General features: G+C 36.1%; 1 protein-coding gene across 1 annotated transcript in view; it reads right to left on the bottom strand.

The window, feature by feature from the left end:
- Positions 1-5,758, bottom strand: part of gata4 (GATA binding protein 4) — a 66,178-nt gene extending 60,420 nt beyond the window's left edge. The window contains exon 1 of the mRNA XM_031901723.1: positions 5,735-5,758. The gene's annotated coding sequence lies outside the window, so the exon portion shown is untranslated. The remainder of the gene's footprint in view (positions 1-5,734) is intronic.
- Between the last annotated feature and the right edge of the window lie 242 nt (positions 5,759-6,000).

The raw sequence follows: 6,000 nt of genomic DNA on the forward strand, positions 1-6,000 counted from the left end.
AGCCAGAACACTACTCCCTGCTTTACAGCTCTCCAACCTCTTAGTTAACCAATCAGTGACTTGAAGGGGGGCCATATGGGACATAACTGTTAGTTTGCATTTGAATCTGACCTGCCTGCTCACAAACTAACTGACAGTTATGTCCCATACGGCACCCCCTAAAGTCACTGACTAACTAAGAGCTTAGAGAGCTGAAAGCAAGAAGTACAGTTCTGGCTATTATGTTAGACATCTGCCCAATCCAGCCTTTATAGATTACACTTTTGCCTAACTAACTATATTACAAATATGTTTTATTTTGCGCAGTTTGTCTATTTTACCCAGTTTCATGTTTACACTGTACTGTTCCTTTAAAGGTGAAGCACATTCCTCTCACAGGCTTTCCTTAGCAGAGCTACTTCTAAAGCATTGGTGGTCCGCTATATAAAGCCTCATTATCATACCTTCACGGGGCTCATACCAGAAACCTTCTCAGACTCGGGTCTAAACAAATCCTTTCAACTAGCAGAAGTCGGAACACTTTCTAAATATTATTCCAGTGCCGCAGTGAAAGGAACAAGGGATCAGATAGCGCCCGCGGGCTTATTATCACCCAGACATTCAGTGGGATTCTCACTGCCTGATCCCAACTGTCAGAGGCTAATTGATGGCTTTGGCTGGACCTCCCATTTGGCTAAGTGGGATCTTGGCAATGTTTCTTTTAAGGAACTTTGTGTGTAATAATAATATATGTGAGGTTTGTGTTTGTAAAGAAGGAGAACTGCGCCGCCCATACAGGCACTTCTATAGAAAGGCACCCAATCCATTATTGTCAGGTTCGGCCAAACCCTGAATTCTTCATAAAAGCATTGATTTGGCTGAATCCAAATCCTGCTGAAAAAGGCCGAATCTTTGCCAAATCCTGAACTGACTCCTAGTTATTTTATTTTCTAAAATCGCTCATATTGATATTGTGCCGTCACAACAAAAATGGCGTTATAGTCGGATGTCCATTATCCCAATAGAACACGGGAGCTGGTAGATTGCTCCAAATATCCATTATTCAGAAACCTGTTATCCTGAAAGTTGCGAATTATGGGAAGCCCATTTCCCACAGACTCCATTTTAATCAAATAATTTACATTTTTAAAAATGATTCCCTTTTCTCTGTAATAATAAAACCGTACCTGTACTTGATCCCAACTAAGATATAATTACCCCTTATTGGGGGCAGAACAGCCCTATTGGGTTTATTTAATGGTTAAATGATTCCCTTTTCTCTGTAATAATAAAACAGTACCTGTACTTGATCCCAACTAAGATATAATTACCCCTTATTGGGGGCAGAACAGCCCTATTGGGTTAATTTAATGGTTAAATGATTCCCTTTTCTCTGTAATAATAAAACAGTACCTGTACTTGATCCCAACTAAGATATAATTACCCCTTATTGGGGGCAGAACAGCCCTATTGGGTTTATTTAATGGTTAAATGATTCCCTTTTCTCTGTAATAATAAAACAGTACCTGTACTTGATCCCAACTAAGATATAATTACCCCTTATTGGGGCAGAACAGCCCTATTGGGTTTATTTCATGGTTAAATGATTCCCTTTTCTCTGTAATAATAAAACAGTACCTGTACTTGATCCCAACTAAGATATAATTACCCCTTATTGGGGCAGAACAGCCCTATTGGGTTTATTTCATGGTTAAATGATTCCCTTTTCTCTGTAATAATAAAACAGTACCTGTACTTGATCCCAACTAAGATATAATTACCCCTTATTGGGCAGAACAGCCCTATTGGGTTTATTTCATGGTTAAATGATTCCCTTTTCTCTGTAATAATAAAACAGTACCTGTACTTGATCCCAACTAAGATATAATTACCCCTTATTGGGGCAGAACAGCCCTATTGGGTTTATTTCATGGTTAAATGATTCCCTTTTCTCTGTAATAATAAAACAGTACCTGTACTTGATCCCAACTAAGATATAATTACCCCTTATTGGGGCAGAACAGCCCTATTGGGTTTATTTCATGGTTAAATGATTCCCTTTTCTCTGTAATAATAAAACAGTACCTGTACTTGATCCCAACTAAGATATAATTACCCCTTATTGGGGGCAGAACAGCCCTATTGGGTTTATTTAATGGTTAAATGATTCCCTTTTCTCTGTAATAATAAAACAGTACCTGTACTTGATCCCAACTAAGATATAATTACCCCTTATTGGGGCAGAACAGCCCTATTGGGTTTATTTAATGGTTAAATGATTCCCTTTTCTCTGTAATAATAAAACAGTACCTGTACTTGATCCCAACTAAGATATAATTACCCCTTATTGGGGCAGAACAGCCCTATTGGGTTTATTTAATGGTTAAATGATTCCCTTTTCTCTGTAATAATAAAACAGTACCTGTACTTGATCCCAACTAAGATATAATTACCCCTTATTGGGGGCAGAACAGCCCTATTGGGTTTCATTAATATTCAAATGATTTTTTAGAAGACTAAGGGGCTGATTTATCAAAATGGGAGATTAAACTCACGCACGTTCTATTCATTCCTACAGGATTTTTAGAAGCTTATTTATCAAATGGTGAACTCTAATTTTCACCCATTGATAAATACACTGCTAAAACTACCGTAGGAATGAATAGAACGTGAGTTTTTATGTATTTAAGGTTTAAACTCGTATTTAGAGAAATCTGCCCCTTAAGCTATGAAGATCCATATAACAGGAAGACCCTTTATCCTGAAAACCTCAGGTACCAAGCTTTCTAGGTAACATGGTCCCATATGAAAAAACTCTCAAAATAACTGTATATATGGGAAAAATGCCAGATTCTGAAAATATTTGGAAAGTCACTAGTGTGTTTTCTAAAATATTCTATTCTTAATTGCACTTAGTTTATGGAAACTCATATACAGGACAATGAAGAATTCTGGGATATTAATGCAGTAATATCATGAAATGGCAATTGAAGGATAGTATAATGATATAAATATATTAGCACTGCGCTAAGTTTATAAATGAGCCCCACCCTGCGCTTCCTGTTAAAAAAGTCAAAGTTTTCAATTGCTTTGAAAAACTCAAATTTTAAAACTGTTTGAATGTGGAGATTTTGAAACTCCATTTGACTTCTACAGTAACTTTCCAGCTTTCAGCTGCTGGTTTTTTTTATATTTAAGTTTTAATACATATAATACATACAAATATTCAAGTTATTGGAACTCACATTTGTATCTATGTTTTTTAGTGCCAAACTATAAAATTGATTAATAACCACCGCAGAGTATAACAACATAGCCAAATGTAATTATATGTGTGATTATTTAGCTCCTATTGTAATTATATGCCTACTACTATACAGGTATGGGACCTGTTATCCAGAAAGCTCAGGACCTGGAATTTCTGGACAAGAGGTCTTTACATAGTCTATTAAAAAATATTTTAAACATTAATTAAACCCAATAGGACTGTTATGCCCCAATAAGGGGTAATTATATCTTAGTTGGGATCAAGTACAGGTACTGTTTTATTATTACAGAGAAAAGGGAATCATTTAACCATTAAATAAACCCAATAGGGCTGTTCTGCCCCCAATAAGGGGTAATTATATCTTAGTTGGGATCAAGTACAGGTACTGTTTTATTATTACAGAGAAAAGGGAATCATTTAACCATGAAATAAACCCAATAGGGCTGTTCTGCCCCAATAAGGGGTAATTATATCTTAGTTGGGATCAAGTACAGGTACTGTTTTATTATTACAGAGAAAAGGGAATCAATTAACCAATAAATAAACCCAATAGGATTGTTCTGCCCCAATAAGGGGTAATTATATCTTAGTTGGGATCAAGTACAGGTACTGTTTTATTATTACAGAGAAAAGGGAATCATTTAACCATTAAATAAACCCAATAGGGCTGTTCTGCCCCAATAAGGGGTAATTATATCTTAGTTGGGATCAAGTACAGGTACTGTTTTATTACTACAGAGAAAAGGGAATCATTTAACCATTAAATAAACCCAATAGGGCTGTTCTGCCCCAATAAGGGGTAATTATATCTTAGTTGGGATCAAGTACAGGTACTGTTTTATTATTACAGAGAAAAGGGAATCATTTAACCATTAAATAAACCCAATAGGGCTGTTCTGCCCCAATAAGGGGTAATTATATCTTAGTTGGGATCAAGTACAGGTACTGTTTTATTATTACAGAGAAAAGGGAATCATTTAACCATTAAATAAACCCAATAGGGCTGTTCTGCCCCAATAAGGGGTAATTATATCTTAGTTGGGATCAAGTACAGGTACTGTTTTATTACTACAGAGAAAAGGGAATCATTTAACCATTAAATAAACCCAATAGGGCTGTTCTGCCCCAATAAGGGGTAATTATATCTTAGTTGGGATCAAGTACAGGTACTGTTTTATTACTACAGAGAAAATGGAATCATTTAACCATTAAATAAACCCAATAGGGCTGTTCTGCCCCAATAAGGGGTAATTATATCTTAGTTGGGATCAAGTACAGGTACTGTTTTATTACTACAGAGAAAATGGAATCATTTAACCATTAAATAAACCCAATAGGATTGTTCTGCCCCCAATAAGGGGTAATTACATCTTAGTTGGGATCAAGTACAGGTACTGTTTTATTATTACAGAGAAAAGGGAATCATTTAACCATTAAATAAACCCAATAGGGCTGTTCTGCCCCCAATAAGGGGTAATTATATCTTAGTTGGGATCAAGTACAGGTACTGTTTTATTACTACAGAGAAAAAGAAAATTACTTCTAAAAATGGGAATAAATAATCTTCTCCATTTTTAAGGTGCCTGATCATGCAATAAAAATTGACAATTTACAGCTCCAAATGTAAGAAATGTTAATTGTAAAGCATGTCTCTAGGAGTTCAGACTAAGGGGCTGATTTACTAACCCACGAATCCGACCCGAATTGGAAAAGTTCCGACTTGAAAACGAACATTTTGCGAGTTTTTCGTATGTTTTGCGATTTTTTTGGATTCTTTACGAATTTTTCGTTACCAATACGATTTTTGCGTAAAAACGCGAGTTTTTCGTATCCATTACGAAAGTTGCGTAAAAAGTTGCGCATTTTTCGTAGCGTTAAAACTTACGCGAAAAGTTGCGCATTTTTCGTAGCGTTAAAACTTAAAAGGTGCAAAGTTTCGCGTAAGTTTTAACGCTACGAAAAAAGCGCAACTTTTTGCGCAAGTTTTAACGCTACGAAAAATCGCCAGATTTTACGCAACTTTCATAATGGCTACGAAAAACTCGCGTTTTTACGCAAAAATCGTATTGGTAACGAAAAATTCGTAAAGAATCCGAAAAAATCGCAAAAAATATGAAAAAATCGCAAAATACCGATCATTACGAAAAAAACGCAATCGGACTCATTTCGACCCGTTCGTGGGTAAGTAAATCAGCCCCTAAGTGGTTTTTTTATCAAAATGTGAGTTTAGAGCTTAATACATAAAATCTCTCCCACCTTCTATTCATTGCTATGGGATATTTAGAAGCATATTTATCAAATGGTGAGTACTAACTTTCACACATTGATAAATATAATTCTATAAACCCCATAGGAATGAATAGAACGTGGGTGAGTTTTTATGTATTGAGCTCTAAACTCACATTTTAAAGAAATCTGCCCTTTATTTGTTGTTTATATATCATAGCCCTTAGGAATCCCCAATGCTTAAAGAATAAAGCACTTTACCTTAGCCCCACTCTCTGCTAATGCCGAGGCTGCTGGATCCAGACTTACAGAGGCCGATGGGCTCCCCGGGGCTGTTGTGCGGAACCATGGAGCGTATGGAGAGTAAAAGAAGCAGAATCTCCAGCCCTGAGATGTTTCCTTTGGAATTTGATAACAATAAACTAGATAAGAAAGTGGTTTATTAACCACTAGGAGGGTTCACAAAACTTCTCCGTGTTCTACTAATTCCCTAATATACAAACGGAGCAGGAATGAACTGTGTCAGA

The sequence above is a fragment of the Xenopus tropicalis genome, chromosome 5, assembly GCF_000004195.4.
Source record: "Xenopus tropicalis strain Nigerian chromosome 5, UCB_Xtro_10.0, whole genome shotgun sequence".
Lineage (NCBI taxonomy): Eukaryota > Metazoa > Chordata > Amphibia > Anura > Pipidae > Xenopus > Xenopus tropicalis.